Consider the following 20,156-nt stretch of genomic DNA (forward strand, 5'->3'; position numbering starts at 1 on the left):
AGACAAAGCTATGGACACAGTGAAGTGATCAGTGGTTGCCAGGGGATGGGAGAAAGACGACTGGGCAGAGAACAGAGGCTTTGAAAAGGGCAGTGAAAAGAATCTGTATGATATTATAATTATGGATATATGTTCTTACACTTTTGTCCAAACCAATCAAATGGACAACACCAAGAGTGAACCCTAAAGTAAATTATGGACTTCAGGTGATTATAATGTGTCAATGTAGGTTCATCCTTGGTAAAAAACATACCACTCTGATGAGTGATGCTGATAACAGAGGAGGCTGTGAATGTGTGGGGGCAGGAGGTACATGAGAAATCTCTGTACCCTTCTCTCAATTTTTACTATAAACTTAAAACTGCTCTAAAAACTTAAGTCTTAAAAAAGGGGGGCAATCAGAGATTATGCAGCCAAAAAATAATAAAGGGGAAAAAAGCATTATAGAAATGTATCAGGCAGTTTATCAATACAAATATTGTTATTTTTCTGAATTTTATTATGTTTGTGGTAACTGTCAGCTCTTCCAATGCGGTTTCCTTTCCTCACTCTAAATGAGTAGTCAATTTTGTACTTTATATTTGTAATTTTGCATTAGTTCCTTAAAGAGGGCTCCAAACATTACAAGCAGTGAGTTTCACAAAACCTGTATCTGTCTTTCTTTGTTCAGGAGAGGCAGTTTTGGGCAAAAAAATGATCTTATTAAAACAATGCATAGTATTATTGAGGACCACCATCAATTCATCAACATCTCTACATAAAAAGTGCTTAGAAGTAAAGAACTTCAGTAACCTAGGGTTACTTGAGATCCAGGTGTCAGCAGGGGCTTGTATCTGCATAGCCTAAGAGAGGTTGAATCCCAGGTTTGGTCTTTGCCCCCAAATAGTTCATGGATTCCTCTTCTAGCCACCTACTCAACATAGACAGATCACTAACCTCTGAACCACCTCCTTTCCTGACAGTGTTTGTGAAGATTTCTCTTAAGCACAGAACAACAGAGACATCAGGACACAAACCAGCTTGTGTACTGAGTTCCATGCATATTATCTACTCTTAATCATCTTGTCCTCTTATCTTTGTCCCTCTTTCCCCAAAACATAGCAGAGTAACATAGCACGTTTCTTCCATTTGCTACCCCTGTGACTGCCTCTTTATCATTGCTCCCCCAGCTTCACAAACCTTTAGCAAAAGCCTGGAATGTCTGGGTTGGCTTTCTGTCATGGGAGTTGTATTTAGAGGAAATCAGAGGCAAAGCAAGCAAAGTAAGCCATAAACATTTGCCAGTACCCTGCAGTCTGAAGCAAATGTGAATGGATTCCTAGCCTTCACGCTTTTCCAGGTTCTTAGAGTCAGTCTTGGGACATAAGTACAAACTTGGGCAGATCTAACTCTAATTCCTGATACCGAAGCCAATAAGCTCAACTTGTGATACCCATTCCCTAATTCTACCTCCTGAAACGACCATCCAAGTGGTAAATGACATACTGCTGCACAATATATATTGTATATATAGATTTCCACAGAGAAGCATTTTGTTCTCAATTGTATTTCTTACCACTGTTCCTTTCAGCATTCAGGCAAGGATTTTGCCCAATTCATTATTCAAGGAGTAGGAATTTCAAGAAAGAAACATAGTTACACAGCAATAGAATTATGAAAAGTCTCTCACCTGTCATTTTCGTTTCTATTTTTGATTTTTTAATCCAGGCGTACAACCAACAACCAAGGCAAGAAGAATGTGATAAAGGATTCAGTATGTTCAAGAACCCCAAGCCCAGTAACTTCCTCAATGTATGCCACTATTTCCACAAACACTGGAAAATTAAAGGGATTTAAGATTTGAACGAATAATAGAAATGGCCAATGATAAATAAACTGATCAAGTTTTTAAAAATAAAGATAGCATTTGCTGAAAGGTTTTTGGCTTCAAGACATAACAGGAAGTCAGTCGAGAACTTTCTAATACAGATACTGTTATAATGCCAAACTAAATATCAGACATAAGAATGTTGCTTTGACTATGCACTGATACAGGAAAGCTGGTTGCAATTACTTTAATGTTTTCCAGGATTTTAAAAAAATCACCATTAGAGGGAAAAAAGTATTAGTGTATTTCTAAAATGTCAACATATAATATTTCCTAATTCTTCAATGTATCTCTAGCAAAATATTCTTGGGATTCTCTTATACCAGGCTATATAAATGTCTCAGCTATTCTTTTTTCCTTTGGTGTATTTTTAAAACTATTTTCTATTATTCGATTAAAAGCCATGTTATTATCTAAAAGACATACATGGACATCTTAAATTATTGTATCTACAATTTCGAAGAATGTTTATTGGTGAGGAAGCCAGTCAATTATACAGGTTCCAGGACATGAAGTTTCTATTTGGGGTTGTCGAGTCCACCCCTCTAATTCAAAGAGCCCCATCGCTCATCACCAGTTCAGAGCAGAGGACGATGAGCAGCAGTATGCCTGGCTAGATACCGCATCAGGAAGCTAGCGCAGTTCTGAAGGTAGCTCTATCCTTCAAACAACATTCAAATATTGATCGGGCACCTTGCTGAGAGTTGAAGCTAAAGATATATAAAGGGGATGTAGACGTGCAGTTAGTTGGACCTGGCTCTGCCCTTACAACCTTAGTGGCTGGGACAATTTGCTCAGCCCCTTAGGGTCCCAATTTACACTTCATAAAACGCAGTTAACAGTATCTAGGGGAGAATGTTGTTGTCACAGTGAAATGAATGATGTAAGCATTGGCCAAAGAAACCCTCACAAATGGCTTCATTTATATAAAAACTTTCCTCAGCTGTGACCCTAATAAGACTCAGACTCAGCCTCACTTTTAGGGTGTCTCCAAGAATCCTCCAGAACAACACCCTGAGTAGGACCCAGACTAAAATTGACTTCAGAAGCTGAGAAGAGAAAATGACCACAGAGAAGCACAGAGAAAAGCAAAAGGTGGTCGGGGAAGAGGGAGAGGGGAGAGGCCAAACATTTTCTTTTGTTCCTTCCAATGCAATTTCACAGCAGAATACACCTCCAAATATAGAACGTTACTATGATCTGAAAAATCTGGAAGGGGAATTTGTAGCCACCCTCTGAAGTCTATTCACATCCTGTGGTAAAGTGTATCTATCTGTATGGAAATTACCGCAACTTTTTTGAATGTGCTCAGATTTCTCCTTGGAGTAAATGCTTATTAATACATAAAAACCTGTTGAAAGCTCGTGAATATCCACATATAGCTTGCATAGACTTTGTACACCATCCACAGCATATATTAAATTCAAGCTGGCTTTCCCCCAGCAACTTACCACAAATATGGCAAACCAACAACTAGCTTGTTCTCGAGAAACAGAAGTTTCAACATTAGCACAAAGCCAACGACACTAAAAGAAGTGTTACAAGATCAGAGAGAAATGATTTGAGAATTCCATCGTTTTGTTTTATCTGGGCCACCATGCTCTTCCCTTATTTGGATAACAAGAGTTGTCACTAAGTGCCCTACTTCCCTCTAATGCCGCAGCACAGATGACCAAGATTACTGCAAAGACCAAAACCGAGAGACCACCTATTGGGACACGGAAAGCCCTGAAGTAGTCCTTTTGCCTTTGAATCTCTTGAGACTACATGTAAGTGTATGTGGATACAAATACCTGATGTTGTAAGAGGGTTTCCAAAGCTCCTCTGAAACTTTCTAAGGTCTGTGATTCAAAAGAGGGTTAAAAACTGTGACTTTTTATGGATCCTGAGGTTTTAGCTCTTCCTTTTTTGATTCTTGATTACCATAACCAATTTGATGCAGCTTTTTAATTTTGTTTTACTAGTTGTCCTATAAGGCTATTATCTTTTCAGAACTAGATTTTTCAAATTGTAAAACAAGAATTTAAAATATCACATAATTCAGAATAACACAGAAAGTATTTATTGCCTACAAAGGAAATCAATGTACTTTTTCCTGGAATACCTTGAGAAGTTATTTGAGCTTGCAGCAGTTCATGTGTCTTGTTCATAGCACCAAAAGCCCTCAAACTTTTATTAAAGGAGCAAAAGCTTACCCGTGTGATAGCACGAATTTTATAACTAAAAATCATCCAGAAATGTGGTACTATTTCTAGCCAAATCTGATTAGAAAGCAGAGGACAGACCTGAAGCAATGGTGAAAATAGCTCCAATTTGCCTGGAGGGGGAATCTTCAGGCCAGAAAGTCAGAAAGCATCCTAAGTAGGCATTACAATTTTCATCTTTGGTAAACTGAGGCCCCTATAATTTAAATGAATTTCCCCCAAATCACGATTACTTGCTTGTGACAAAATTATTGTAACTATAACTCAATTTCCTTTCTTCTAGCTCAGTAATTGTAATTTAAAATATTAAAATAAAATATAGCCAAATATAGTGCATCATTTATTAATGACAAAGGCTAATAACTGTTAAATTCACTTCTAATCAAGCTTGCCAAAATCTATTTCCTGAAATTACACTCGTAAGTACATACTCTATTCCAAACCACCCAACTCAGAAAACGTAATATCTGAACACCCATCTTAAGTTTTTCTAAACCAAGAAATTTAAGCCTACCAGCTACTGAGTCTATTCTTGTGACCTACTGCATGGATTTTCTTTGGCAGCCCAATAAAAACCTCACATGTTGAAATAATTTATTTCTGAACCTAATATGCCTCCACAAATTCTTCCCTTTGATTAATTTTTTTTCTCTTTATCATCTCATAGACATTCTAGCAGAATAGGAAAATGGCTCATTTAGCCAATTATGAGAATAAATCAAATGATGGAATTTGAGAAGGAGGGGTGGGGGAGATGGAGAATGAATTTTTGTAAATTTCTTAGACATAATACATGAAGTAATTTAAAGATAGCTTCTTGGAGATTTTACTTATAATCTAGTTATAATCTATTTAAGAATATGTTAGGTTCTGAAAAGCTGTTCCTCAATCTATTTGCTTAAACTTTCAAAGTAACCCCCCACAGGAATCCCCGATGCCACTGGGTGGTGGGTGCTGGCAGAGTTGAGGTCCTTTTTGCTGGGCTCTGCAGGGTTTTTCATATGTATAAACTTTGCAGGTTACACATTTGTAAGAGAGAAGCTTTTTTCTGAGTGCAAACAAGGGAAAGAGTACAGAGGCTGCTTGGGTTGAAATTAAGTGAGTTACCCAGGAGCAGACACAGGCATGGCTCTCCCTCTGTCCTTGACTTCCAGAGGTACTTTTCTACCTTGGGATAAGCTGGCAATGCCTTGCACAGGAGCTGCTGATTTATCTTATCTTCATGGTAGCCACTCTAGAAAAAGAAGCGAAAAGAAATCTTCTGCAAACTGTCCCCCATTTCTCTATCTCTCAACACTACCAGCAGTCAGGTAGGAAGTGACTAGCAACAGAGGCATTGATGAGACTCAGATCTGAGCATTCCATCTCTCCCAGGGCACCAACAGAAGAACTGGGTACTTAGCACCAAGTGATTAAGTATTGAATGGAATCAACTGACAGTTCTGAAAAGGGAGGAAGTGGGTCATAAATATTCGATGATGTTAATGGAAAACTCACAGAAAGAGAAGCAAACAGTGTTGCAGTATGCACTGGTAGACACATGTGCCTCCGGAGGCATTTTCCACTTAGTTTTGCCTCTTAGTACCTTGGGTGCTAGGCATCAGGTCATTTTTTTTTCTGATTACCATCAGTAGAAGGTCTGTGTCACTGTTTACATTTCTAGCATCCACAAGCTTGCCTTTACCTTTTTATGAGGAACCAAGACGACATTTTTTCTACGTCCCCAACCCAGGATATATCTATGGAGATTTTAAAATCCGTGTTTACAAAGGTACATAGTCTGCATGGGACATCATCTAAGCAACTATCATGTAATCTGATCCTGGAAAAGAACAGATAATGACTATTTACTCTGCCACATCCCACTTGCATTTTTGAAAGTCCGAATGGAAAGCTCTATTAAAAACAGCACTGAACCCCAGTAGGTAGCTTGGTGGTGGTGATGACTTACTGTGTTGCTCAAATTTAAGGAGAACTTAAAAGTATTTTAACACATTTCCTTTACGCAAGAGAACTTTAAGCTTTATAAAGTCTGCAGCAATTATTTTCTATCATTCATCTAATTGTACACATAAGAAATATTATGCTGACACAGGGTTTACTGTTCCTTGCAAATCTAAAAACCCAGGATCTATTCCATCAAGCACATTCAAAGGGCAAAGCCAGGAGAATATAATACATGGGAGGCCTGTTCAGACATCCAAGTTTTGGGTAATATTGACAAGACTCATAAATTTGGAGGGGAAATCCAGAATATTCCCTGAAAACTAAATAAGTTATTTCCAAAGACCTCTTTGGAAATGACTGAAAACAATATTAGTACAAACTACGATCTAATATCAAGAATTAATCAACCAAAAGAAAATAAGAAATTCAGCCAAAGTAAGCAAACTAACCTAGTCTGAAATTCAGACAACCCCATTTAAGAAGAAAATAAAGAAAACAGACCTAAATTCAGGTCCAATCTCTTTATCCAACTTCCATTTTTTATTTACACATTGAAAGCTCTTCAACTGTAAAACAGTAAAAGCCCAGCAAAAAGATGAAATTGCCATAAGAATGCTGGGAGGAACAGTCAGCAAGGGGCCTTTTGTACCAGTCATGGGCAATCTGGAGTTCTAGAAAACAGACAAGTTCTGACCAAAGCTCAGCCTCTGAATCCCTTTGGTGCCTTGCTGACACTTCTTGAGGAACAAATCCAATTGTGTTGCATGGGGTTTTGCCAGATGAACAACAGCTCCACACTAAGATCACATATGCTGTGCTTCAGGCGCCAAGTGTCCTGGAGTTTTTATTAAGTACTTCAAATAGCCCAGAAATAACTCTCAGTTGCCACAGTCTCTAACAGCACTGTGCTCTTTCTAAGTTACAATGCCCTGGGACATTTCCAACTTCTCTGGAGAAAGTTCTAAAGGGTAGAAATAAAGGTAACTCAATGGATAGCTGATGCTTCAGCTAAGGAATTTCAAGGTGAGAATGAAAGTGTCTACATGGAAAATATTGGCAGTTCCATTGTTGAGTTTATTTTGAGTGATTTTGAGACAAGAGGGAAGGGAGCAGAATACAACCATTAAAAGAATGACACAGCCACTGAGGATACAACATCAATTAGTTAGAACCCACTAGACCCAAGATGACAGAAGATTTGACTCCCACTAGACCTTGAGCCTCGTATGTTCACTGTAATACATAAGCTGTTAAATGACACACCCACGGGTGCCATGACAGTTCCCAGGCTGGCCATACAAGGCAAAAAAGTGGGCAGTGGCCCAATTCCTGGAAATCCCCACCCCTTCCCCAAAATAGTTGGAATAATGCTCTCACTTGTTAGCATATGAAATTACCCAGCTCATAAAAACTCACCACCCTCACATCCCCAGGCCGCTCTCCCTTTTGAGAGGGACTGTAGTCTGTCTATGAAATGTGTATCTCTCTGAATAAACTTGCTTTCACTTTACTATGGCTCGTTTTTTAATTCTTTTCTGAGCAAGACAAGAACATATTCTCCCGTAACAATTTCAGAGCAAAGCAAACAATTCATTGCCAAAATAATTACACCATTACCTTCTTTCCCCATGAGGAGATACCGAAGCCATGAAAACCTGGGCAAATGCCCTTTTTTTCCAGGACCCAGTCATCCATACTTCTTACATGGTGGGCAGTAGCTATCTTCCAAAGCCCGTCTGCCCTGGCTCCCAGCATATCACAAGCCATGCTATGGGAGCTCCAGAAAGAACGTACTTGGAGAAGAGCCTCGTGTGCCCATGGACAGTTTTAAAAGCGAGTTCCTCACCACCCAGCTCTAGTCAGAAAATTCACTGTTACATATGACAGTGAGAATTTTCAAATATGTGAACATCCACCGTTAGAAAAGCTGTCATATCTGCTGCCCCTTGCTCCATATCACTCTTTAGCCCCTTATTCTGCTTTATATTCCTATGGCACTTTTTAATCACTGAATGTATAAGATGCCTTTTGTATCTATTTATTGGCACAGCAAAGGCTTGCTTTATCCACACTGCATTCAAATAAATTGAGTTCACTGAACTCAATGTGAATAAAACACATCCAGAAACCAGATTATGCAAGATACATATTAGTTACTCAATATATTGCCTTTGAATAAATGAATATAATAAATTCATATTCTCATTCCTATTTTATAAGAAGATGAAAAAAAAAATTAAACCCTGAGGCTCAGAGAGGTGAAGTAACCTACTCAAGGACACACACACACCACATGCTTTTCCCCAACTGTGCCAACTTTAGCTACTGGTAGAAAAACCTATTAAGGTTATATTCTGGGAGAATGCATAGTTTAGATAGCTAATATTCACCACATATTTTATATTCATTGAGCACTTCCTCAACAAGAATGATTTGCAGGAAAATTCTAGAACTGATTTTTAAACCTTTATTTTGTGTGCTCCCTGAAGTAAACGCAGGTTAAATACCAACAGGTTATGACAGGCTCACCATTTGTTTGGGGATGATGGATGGATGGTGATGACAATGACAAGGATGACAGCAAACACTTGGACAGCACTGACTATGGACTCAACACTGTTCTAGGAATACACACTTGTCACAAACTCATCCACACAGAAACCCTACAAGGAATACACTATCACCTTTACTTTACTTATAAGGAAACTAAGGCACAGAGAAGTTAAGTAACTTGCTAAAGGTCATACAGCAGATAGTATGTAGTTGAGCCCAGATTCAAACCCAGGCAGGCTAGCTTGAAAGTCTGTGCTTAAACATTGTACTCTGCTGCCTTGGAAAAAAACAGAAGGCAAAGTGTATCATTATTCAGCCAGTCTTGGTCTCATAGGTAACATAAGAAATGTAAGTTGAATCAAAGCAATTAGCAAGCCTTATATTTTGTATGTCAAGGACTACTGATTGATGAAACAGTATCACCCCAGAGGAAGATTCCTCAACACATACCAACAGGTCCCTTTCTGTTTTAATACTTACATCACTTGAATGAATACACAGAAGACTCACTCATTCAGTTTGCTAATGACAATTGAGGGTCTCTGCAAATGCGTGGGATGAAATAACTTTAAAGTCATTTATGGCGCACACCCATTGGAAGGAGAGTGACAGGGAATTCTGAGAGCAACACAGCCCTTCTCAAATTCTCTACCAGCCTCACTCCTATTCTCCTCTTTCCTCCTTGAGCCCGGCTTCCTTTCCTTTACTTCAGGCTACAGCCTGCATCACGGCTTATTGACAAATTGCCACTTGCAATGGGTTTGCTGTAATTCAGGGTTACCGATGGTGTAATGATGATGGTGAACTTTGTGCCCCCTGCTGCCTTCTGAATACGGAACAGTCCCCTTATTACCTAGGTGGATAAAAATGAAACAATTGGGGCAAAATATCTTTCTAATTCCCCACTTTCTCATGAGACTTTTGAAAATCACTCTATTATAGTTACTTGGTAAGCAGCATACTGTTCCTATGTCATCCTCTGAACGCATTAACATTCAATGCTTGGTCAATATAAATGCATGAAGTTGCAATGAGCACGTATGAATTCTTGGTAGTTCCCATTTAAAAACAAAAGATGACTCACCAGGCTTTCCTGTTCCTGTAAACACTGCTCGGGGCAAAACACTTGAGCCTTGTGTGTTTTCATTGTCTCTGACTTCCAGATGTTCCTACCTGACAGGAGCATCCGGCTGAGACTCAGGCCAGCATCCGGAAGCCGAGTTTACACTTCCCGTGAGCCGGTGGCCGCCCCCTTGGCTTCCGGCCCGCCGGGGCACCCGCCCTCTGCTAGCGCTGGGCCTGCTCCGCCCACCTTCAGGGCTTCCGCATCCACAAAGGGAGCTGGAGGGCGCATGAAGTAGCAAGTAAACGAAGGAGAGGCACCAGTTAATGAGTTCGGAAATTCTGCCCTTTCCCTAAAAGAGGTCAGCATATATAATAGTACTTTCTCTCCCTACATCTACTCAGCCCGCCTGACCCAGGTCCTGCGACGTTAGGAAAATCACACCCGCGAGTCCCCACGTGAGCCGCAGAGAAATTTGCTAGAATTGGTTTTTCACTAGGTTTGACACTGACTTGAGGGAGTGGAGCTACTAAGATACCTTTAACAAACAATATCACTTAATGAATGCTTCTTCGTGCCTAAAGGAGTTCGTTTTGTTACAGCGCCTGGGAACACCGCCCTTGAGCTCATTTCTACAGAAAAAAAAATGAAGAAGGAGGAGGAGGCCACTGGAAAATGCTACCTCCTGGGCAGACACGCTGATGAAAAGTTGTTTGGTGCACGTCCAGATTTCTGTCTCCTGCCGAATTTTTAATCTTGTTTCTTTTGGGTTTGACCTTTGATAGATGCACAGGACTCATTCTCTACCGAAACTGTAGATTTTGCTTGCGAGGGGCTGACGCTGCACCTGGAAAAACTTGCTGGAGAAACAGCGGTATTGTTTTATGAACTCCCTAAGCACAGTTTCTATTCTGTACAGCTTGCTTGAGAAATTGTGCTAATAATCAAACACGTTTTCAGTGAGCAATTACAGTTCACAGCCTTTTCCTTGCTTTGCTGAAAAGGTATTACCTCAAATGGATGCCAAATAGCAATGGTGTGCATTCAAATAGGAAAGGAAAGCTACATGTTTTAGAACTATCTCAATCACTCTTGTAATTTGCAACGCCAAAGAGGGAGTAAATGTCCTCATGTAAAATTCAAAAGAAATACCGGGACAATATCCCCCATGGCAACAGCTGTTTTAGAAGTTCCAGCATGATTAACAAGCGTCAGTTTCATCTTTTCCTTTGTTTAAAATCAGACCACAGCATACTCAATCTGCAGGTCAAAAGAGTGCCAAGACTGTCACTGAAGAAAAATGTGATTAGATTTGTTTTCTTTTTCTGATGAGTTCAATTATCTGCCATATTATTTATCTGCTAACCCTGATGAAATGATGAAGCTGACTGTTTTGGAGATTCAGAAAATATTAGTAATATCAAAATGCTCTATCTTCATTAATATTGACATCGATTAATTGACCAGAATAAATGTCAATGTAGTGATAGCTGCTAGAACGTACGTACTGTCAGTATTCAATGCCATGGAGACATTTGACCTCTGAGTCAATGGGCAGATTTCACAGCTCGAGTTCCCAGGCAGCACCCTCTGAGATTGGAGGGTTTCTTTGGGATCAAGGCCCTTGGGAGGGAGGAGTGAGCAGGAGAAAAACTGAGCTGCACTGCAATCCCAGCACCCCCAGCACCCTGAACTGACCCCCCAGGAGCTCCAGAGCCAGAAGGCCCTGCAGAGATGCTTGGGCCTTCACACCCCATGCTGCTCAGCGATGGGATGGCAGCTGCTCAGGGCAGGAGTTTGACATAGCCCCCAAAGAGGCTGATAGCTGATGGCCTTCTTCCACCATCACTCCTAGTCATTAAGAGAAATCCTGTAATCCAGACGAGGGAACTGTGTGGCATTTCACATAGTCTGTCAAGCATATATGAATAAAGTGTAGCACTCATGATCTTTTCAATAAGAGATACAGAAATTTAAAAATTTAACCGCAAAACCAAGAGCCCAGACCATCAGTGTTTTACAAAAATGATTAATTATGTCTCAGCTAGTAATAAATATAGCTCAATTACAGTATCTACAAGTTCCTTAATAGATCTAGAAAAAGAACAAATTTAAATTTATTGAAATCTCTTAAAAAATAAGTTACCACTTCTGAGAAGGAAAAGATATTAAAATATAATTACTCAAAGCATATGGAAATTAAAATATTTCCCTGTGTCAGTTTCTAAAGTAAACGCCCATGCAAAGGTTATTTTTCATTACCTAAAATGCTGTAATTGTGCTTAACTTGATAAATGTACCTTCTATAATTGTCCTGTGTTGATGCAAATGCCAGCTACATTAATTATCATTTTAGAGTCTGGCTCTGATTAAAGTGTATGTGTTTAAAACACAATTTGGAAATAGAAACATTCTTTCTCATTATGAATATTTATAGACAGTATTATTTGGCAATTATTTGTATCTTTGCCCGCAATAAAATGTAAACATTCAAAACTACTAGGAACTAATATACAGATTTCTTTCTATAAAGAAGCATTTCATAAAAGCTAAGCATATTTTGAATCACTACATACTGGAATCAATCATTTATGTGATATCATTAGGAACATATATATACAAATATTATATTGAAAAGTCAATTATATGCAATTAGTGTATAAATTGTGTTGCAAGATTGAAAAAATAAAGACATGAAGGAAATACTTGACTCTCTTTCCTAAGCTCTGCTCATCAGTGAGTCTTTGGGCCTTAAAAGCATCTGGCATATAGCAGGCCCTCAGTAAAGATTTGGTGTATGTTGAAAGGGTTATAAATCTCAGTTTTCAAAAAGGTAAATTGATTCTCCTTCCCAAACATGAAGGAGCCTGTTTATTGGTTGTTTTCAAATTCAGATGAAAATAAATATTTTTAAATAGTAAGTTTCAGCTTACATATTCAGGTTGATAATAGTCTATTTATTTTTTTATTTTTTTGTATTATTTCACAGGCCAGGACAAATTCTACTTTCCCTTAAATAAAAAAGATTTATTTCCATTTGCAAGAATATAAGAATATAAAAATTAAACCCAGTTCCAATCTTTTACCATGTTACCTAGTAAACATACTAGACATAAAAAGCTAAAATGTTTTGGATAAAGAGGTATGGACTGTGGTCAGCAAATTTAACAAAAACAACATCTAGAAGTTGTACATATTTGCTCTACACCTGTTCATTTCCAAATTTCCCTGAATGTTTTTAGAACACAAATGAATCTCTCCCAAAAAAGTAGGAATAATTTAAAGGAAAAAATATAAAATGTGTATTCAAACAGAATTGCCAAAGTCCAGCCATGTTATGACAAAGCTCCAAGGTAAACACAGAATATGAACATGACCCTGAAAAGTTGCAAATGAGTATGTTTTGCTGATTTGGAAGTACCAAAATCCAACCGCCCCCAGGACCTCAGTACTATAGTTACTACACTTTTCTCTAGAAATAGAAACATAGCCACTCTATATTTATGTTCTATTAGTGGCTGAGTTTTGGAAGTCATGCCAAGAGGATTCCAGAAATTTAAAAAAAAATTTTCTCCCATTCCGTAGGTTTTCAAAAAAAAAAAAAGATTTTGTATGAATCATCTGTTATAATCCTCCATAAATCTACATCATTACCAAAATATGACCAAAATTGCTATATAAATACCCAAGAATTGGAACAGAGGAGAGGAATGGGGTATTATGTCAGAATTTAATTAGTTCTAATATGGTAGGACAGCCACATTCATCTGAGAGTCCACAAAAAATGAAAAGGTTTTTTGTTTGTTTGTTTGTTTAATGGTATGCTGACTTGTGCATAAGGCTGATTTAGGAAAAGATCCATGACTCTGGTTTGCACCCCATATTGTGACCACATCAGTGTATGACAATGCGTTTCATCTTTCCCCTAACCTGCATCTCCAGGCTTAATTTAAAATGGTCAGTACTTTTAGGATATATGTAGGCAAGAATATCATTCATTCCCATCATAATCCTCAAAAGAATAACTGTATTAATTTTTAATATGTGTTGGTCTAATTTTCCCCTAGGAATTTTTCAGCCAAATTATATACTCATTACTACCCTTTTAGATACAAATAAATATGTCATTTCCTCGAGTTTGAAAGTGGTTAAAAGTCACTCAGAAAAAGACATAGCTTGGTATTTTTTCTCATATTTTACTTCTAATTTTATTAGTTTCAAAGGTTTTACCAAAAGAAACCTTTTAGAAGAAACTGCTCTAAATATTCAGATAGTGATATTTTATATCATGCCCCTAAGTTGTGACCCAGGACTTAGATCATCTACTGAAAAACTTATTCTGCACAAACACCTACCACAGCATTGGCGACTGTTAGGAGCCCAGTAAATTCTATGTCAGAATATAAGCAATTCCTGCTAGTAGCCTGGATGAAAACTTAAGTGGGAAAGAAAATTATTTCTGTAACTAATTATCTAAAAATGTGTCACTCTGAGACAATTTTCTGAGGGACAGGCATTACAACAGAACTCACTAACTCAATTCTAAGACCAGAACAGTTAATGAAAATCTGATAGAACCACATATAAAAGAATGGTTTCACAATAGATAAGATTGCATAAGATTGAAAATTCTAGTCAAGATCAAAAAAAAAAAAAATGCTGAGCACTGTATATCCATATATAAATTCTGCCAAGAACTCCATTTTAAGGATGGTAAAATCAAGATTTAAAAGAGTCAGGTAATTCCTTATGAGCCCACTGCTTTTACGTGGTCACCCCACCCACACTCAGGCTGTTTGAGTGTCCCAGAGCCCACCTTCCTAAACGATAATTTTGTAACAAAGAGAACAACACACTCACCTGCATCGTATCACCCATTTTTATTCAATTTATTCTGGGATTTTAAAAAAATAGCAGGCAAAACTGTCTTTTCATTGGCACATGCAATTTTTTAGAAGGAAGACTCTACAAATATGTGGAACAGTTAAATAATACAAAGTGCTGTATGATTAACGTCCATGCTAAGTATTATGGACTAAGAACTACATGGAGGTTGGAAAACAAGGCAATAAAATGAACCGGAATAGCTGTTAAAAGCTTCACAGAGACAGTGGACTTGAACAGGATCCTGAGATTGAGTGAGAATTGGACAGTCCTGTATGAATAAGGGAGGTTATTCCCACTTGGAAGAAAATTACCCAAGAAGCTTTCAGCACGATAAATGAAACACCTTAGTTACATAAAACACAAAGAGCACATAAAGTTGCATAACACCACATCATTATTTTGAATAACACCAATGCATAAGTTAAATAATAATGTTTTGAATACTGTATGATTCCATGCTTATGAAGTTCAAAAATAGGCAAATGTAATCTATTGAAATAGATGACAGGTTAGATGACTACCATTAGGCAAGAGGGCATGGACTGGGAAGGGGCACATGGAGACCTGGAGTGCTGGAAATATTCTATGTCTTGATTTGGGTGGTGATTACAGATGCATATACAAATTCATAGAGCTTTACATCTAAGATTTGTGCATGTGCTAAATTACTATGTGCGAGTTATACCTCATTAAATAAGTAAATAAGGGTAGTATCTGTGGTAGAACACAGGGTTACTTAGTAGAATGTAAATTTAACATTAGAAAAATCTTTCAAGATTACCTATCTCAACTCTGTCCTTCAGAGATGAGGAAACTGGCACCAAACAGATTCAGAGATGGGCTCTGAGTCACCAAGACATTCCGGGGCTGTGATGGTACCTGTTGTTGAAAGCTTTTCCATTCTTTGATAATGCCTCCAAAATATATTTCATGTGCCCTGCATACCTAAAAAGAAGACCCAGATGTACCGTGGAATTCTTCATAATATTTATTTACCATTTTCCATGTTATTTCTCCCATTGGTCACACTTATTTTCACTCATTATTCTTGCCATCTCTAAACTGGATTATTCAAATCTTTCCTCTATTCTTCTTCTTACCTTTCACACTTAGAGTCAATCTAAGAAGGTGCTGTCTTACACATACAAATCTAATCTTCTCCGCTTCATAGAGATACAGTAACTGTACCTGTCCTTAGACTTCAAAGAAATCCCCTCCATTCCCAAGGAAGATCTTTCACCAGGAGTCATTTTATATTTATCATATCTCTATTTTTCAATAGTTACAATCTTTACTCTTCCACTCTACAGATAGAGAAGGAGATAATGTAGATAACAATGTGGACAACTTGCTTTAAGTAGAAGTGTCCTCTCTGATCCTTTCACCTAATTTACTTGCCACTGGTCTTTTCCTGAAAAGCTATTCACATTGGTATTTCTCCCCCTACCCCCAATAAACCCCTTCCCCCTGTTCTCCACTACTTCTGAGACCTTGACAGTGAAATTTGCCAATGAGAAAACTGCTACGTGTTTTTTTCTTCAGCTGTTTTCCATTCAAATAGCTCTCCATTCAAAACTGCTCCTCTAAATCCTATACATCATGCACAAGTGTATTTTTTACAGAGAACTTGATTCTACAAAGATATGTTAAGTTTCATTGAAAATCTTTAGACAAGTACACCTGCTTTGACACAAGACCTCAGAACAATCCTTTGGAATATTCATAAATCACCAGAAAATGACCCAAGTACAGATATTCCTGAGATAACCAGACAGAAGGCATGGGTGCACTTGTGGTCATGTTCACAGATGACTACAATCTTGGTTTCTGTTTTTATTTTACCTGTAATTAAAGACAGCATAATCTGGAAAAAGCTATTTCAGTAATCTTCAGAAGAATAGTTCAAGGTCAAAACCTGCAGGTGCCAGAACACTGCTATCCACAGCAAACCTTTCCCTGAGCCAATTTAGTTCATGTTCCTTGGTGTTAACATAAGCGTGACAATTCAGATGCAAGCAAACTCAATGACCTCTTGATGGGCTGTGCCAGATTCATTCCATCTGCCCCTGCAAATCCACTGTCCACCTGGTCCACCCTGCTCTTTGTCTCCTCAGGCTGACTTGAATGGACCTGATCTAAGAGCTCCCTTGCCCTCTGCCTTCTTGATGTATTTACCAGTGGGAACACCTGTAAGATACTGGAGGATAGAATAATAAAGTCTGGACATTTTTCCTCTGGCTTCATCAGAGGAAGATCACCCCAGCATGAAGGCCACTTTCATAGGTCACCCTTTCCACAGTCTGCTGTGTCTCTAGATTCTGTGAACATGCCCTCCTCTGACTCCTTCAGGCCTAGGAATCATTACTTAAGTCTCCACTAGCACTGCGTCCTCGACTGCCCATATGGTTTCCTTGTATCCTGTCCACAGCTTTTAAAATGACCTCTTTATCACCCTTTCTTGAAATTATCCAATTTGAATGCATCATCTGCTTTGTGCAGGAAAGTCTGAAAAATTGACTGATAATTGAGTTCCATTGAGTGAGTAAGCCACTTCGGAAATTTGGTCCATCTTGAAAGAATATACATTTGCCTTGCTCCTTCTCCCTCCTTCCCACACTCCAAGCAAGCAGAGAGGTAGCATGTTAAGTCAGTACCCAGCTGTTGCATTAACCAAACTGTCAATCCCAACCCTGTGCCCCAAATGTCTTGATAGTAACCACCTAATACAAATTGGGGTATTTTATCTGCACCCAGTAAAGTCACTGTGACATATTACAAGCTTGTCTGCAACTCTGTTTTAGGGGAAATTACTGTAAACCATAAACCCCTGAAATTAAGTACCAACACATTAGCTGTTCAATCTTCCCTATGTAGTAGGATTTATGGACTAACTCATGATGGTGATAATTAGTGAGAAAGTGAAAATCAGCCCTGCTGATAACTAAACTGTGATGTTTCTAACAGAGTATTACCAATGTTTCCATTTAGTCATGGACAAGGTCAGCAGAGATCTATTGGCTTCTTCATATCGCTGGAGCGTCAGTACGGAGAGTGAGTGTTCAGTCAGTGCCAGATCGTGAAAGGCTTTCTGTGTCACCTCAAGTGTTTGGACTTTATCCCATAGCTGGAAGAAAAACGATCAGACTTATATTTCAGACCCACCACTCTGGTGGCTTATATGGAGGATAGATCTAGTTACAAGTCTGCTGCAAAAATTGCACACATGAAAAATAAATAATAATAATCTAACATGATGAAGTAAGATACAAAATGAAGAGACAGATTCAAGAAATAAATTAGAAGTAAAATTGTCAGATTTCAGTGGATGTGGTTGCTGAGGGAAGGAAGGACTCACAGATTTTTCCTGATTTCTCAACCAGCTAAAAGATGGTCAGTATTAAGATAGAAAATTTACTAGCGACAGGGGGAGGAGCAGGTTGAGTTGGTTTCACAAAGGTTTTACTCTGACATGCACTGAGATTGAGCAGCCCACAATATTCACAGAGGAAAATATCCAACAGACAGTTGGAACTAAGATTATGAGTGTCAGGAGAAATGTCTGAGAGGAGGGTCTAAGTGTTACTCAAGATCCAAGAGTAACTGTATGACTCGGCAATTCTACTCCTGGGTATATATCTGAAAAAAACAAAAACACTAATAAAAAAGATACATGCACTCCATCGTTCATAGCAGCACTACTTACAATTGCCAAGATATGGCAGCAACCTAAGTGTCCATCAACAGATGAATGAATAAAGAAGATGTGGAATTTTTATATATATGGGGGGAGGAATACTACTCAGCCATGTAAAAGAACAAAATTTTGCCATTTGCAGCAACATGGATGGACTTGGAGGGCATTATGCTAAATGAAATAAGTAAGACAGAGAAAGACAAATACTATATGATATCACTCAAATGTGGAATCTAAAAAATACAACCAACTGTTGAATATAACAAAAAAACAAGCAGATTCACAGATATAGAGAACAAACTAGTGGTTACCAGTGCAAGGGAGGAGCAATATAGGGATGTGGAGTGGGAAGTACAAACTGCTGTGTATAAGACAGGCTGAAGGATGTATTGTACAACATGGGGGATATAGTGAATATTTTGTAATACCTAAAAATGGAAAGTAACCTTTAAAAATCATATAAAAATAAATAAAATAGATAAAAATAAATTTTAAAATAAAGAAAAAGATCCCAAGCATAGATGAGGTCACTCCAGAGTGTGCAGTAAAAAGGGCACTAGTGTGAGGAAGTCCCCCCAGAAACCCCAGTGTTTGAGGTACAAGGACCAGAACAGGCCTGTAACGGAGATGGAGCCCTAAGAGCCAGAGAGGTTTGAAGAGAACCAGGAAACACCTTCTTTCCACTTTTCCAGCCACCAGTCTGCCCATTTACTACTGTGACGCACTGTCCAGAAATTTATGGGACATTGGCTCAGGATAATGGCAAAGTTCCTTTAATATCTTTTTGCCTTGAAATTTTCTCATGACCTGCAAACTGAGTGTCCCTCTAAATTGGACAAAGCATAGTCCTCTGCTTCAAGAATAGCTGGGTCGACAAATTAAGAGGACTGCCCACCGATTTCTATATAGATGGCATCCAAGCAGTGCCATTTATCTACTGGTATGCATGCACTACTGCTAATCCAGCTTCTAACATTTTCCTACTTGCTTGTCAAAATCCAGCTTTCCCTTTAATATCCCTTGAAAACAAAGTGGGGACCAATTCTGCAGAAGACGCATGCATTCTGGAAGGACTTAGAAACAGCCTTCTCCCCAGCCATCATCAAATTAGTTACTCGTCATATTGTGTCTTGGAAGAAATACATCAGAAGCCTGGAGAAATAAATATAGAAAGGGACAAGTAGGGCAGTGCTAGAGTGGTTCTGACCACAACAGATGTCAATCATATAAATAAGAACAATACGGCTACTGAGCCAGGTGACTTGTACATGGCAAAGAACTATTTGAAATTGAAGGCTTGCTCTATGCCAGTCATTATGCCTGGTGTGTTACCCATAATTTCTTATTTAATATTGAAAAGAATACTTTGAGTAGGAGATTATATAATCCCATTTTTTAAAAGAAGGCAACCGAGGGTAAATAAGAATCCAAGGGTCACGTAGCTAAGGAGTGAAAGAACATGGATTTGAACCAATGCTCTGTCCAGCACTACAGCCCATGCCCTTAACCACCAAGCCACACTGCTCTTTCCCCGCCTCTACCCTGCAGGTCTCAGAACCAGGGGAAGATTGGAGATTGAGACAAAGAGCACAGGTCCCAACACTAGAGCCCTCAGAGCTGGACCTCTGCCTCAGTCTTGCACAAGTCCAGGTAATAATTACAAAGCACCAGAAGACTGTATAGGGAAGCCTCCTGTCTAGTTTTATTTTTCATGCTGCTGGAATAGATATACTCTACATCTCTACCATAGTTCTGCGGTAAAACTTACTAAAATGCAGACTTGTTTTAAGTGGATATAAAAACTTAAAATATATGATGAAGTGTCAGGTTAAAACAACAAATGGCTATCGCATCAAGGAGAAAATCAGAATTTATTTTAAAGTTAATGGAGTTAAGGAAATTTCAATTTTAAGCTTCAGTGGTATGATCATGAAAAAAATG

General features: G+C 38.5%; 1 long non-coding RNA gene across 1 annotated transcript in view; it reads right to left on the bottom strand.

Moving 5' to 3' along the window:
* The window catches only part of LOC116154329 (uncharacterized), a 362,636-nt gene extending 352,862 nt beyond the window's left edge, over positions 1–9,774 (bottom strand). Inside the window, exon 1 of the long non-coding RNA XR_010381471.1 lies at positions 9,656–9,774. This is a non-coding gene — a long non-coding RNA (uncharacterized LOC116154329). The remainder of the gene's footprint in view (positions 1–9,655) is intronic.
* Positions 9,775–20,156: the final 10,382 nt, after the last annotated feature.

The sequence above is a fragment of the Camelus dromedarius genome, chromosome 6 (genome assembly GCF_036321535.1).
Source record: "Camelus dromedarius isolate mCamDro1 chromosome 6, mCamDro1.pat, whole genome shotgun sequence".
Taxonomy (NCBI): domain Eukaryota; kingdom Metazoa; phylum Chordata; class Mammalia; order Artiodactyla; family Camelidae; genus Camelus; species Camelus dromedarius.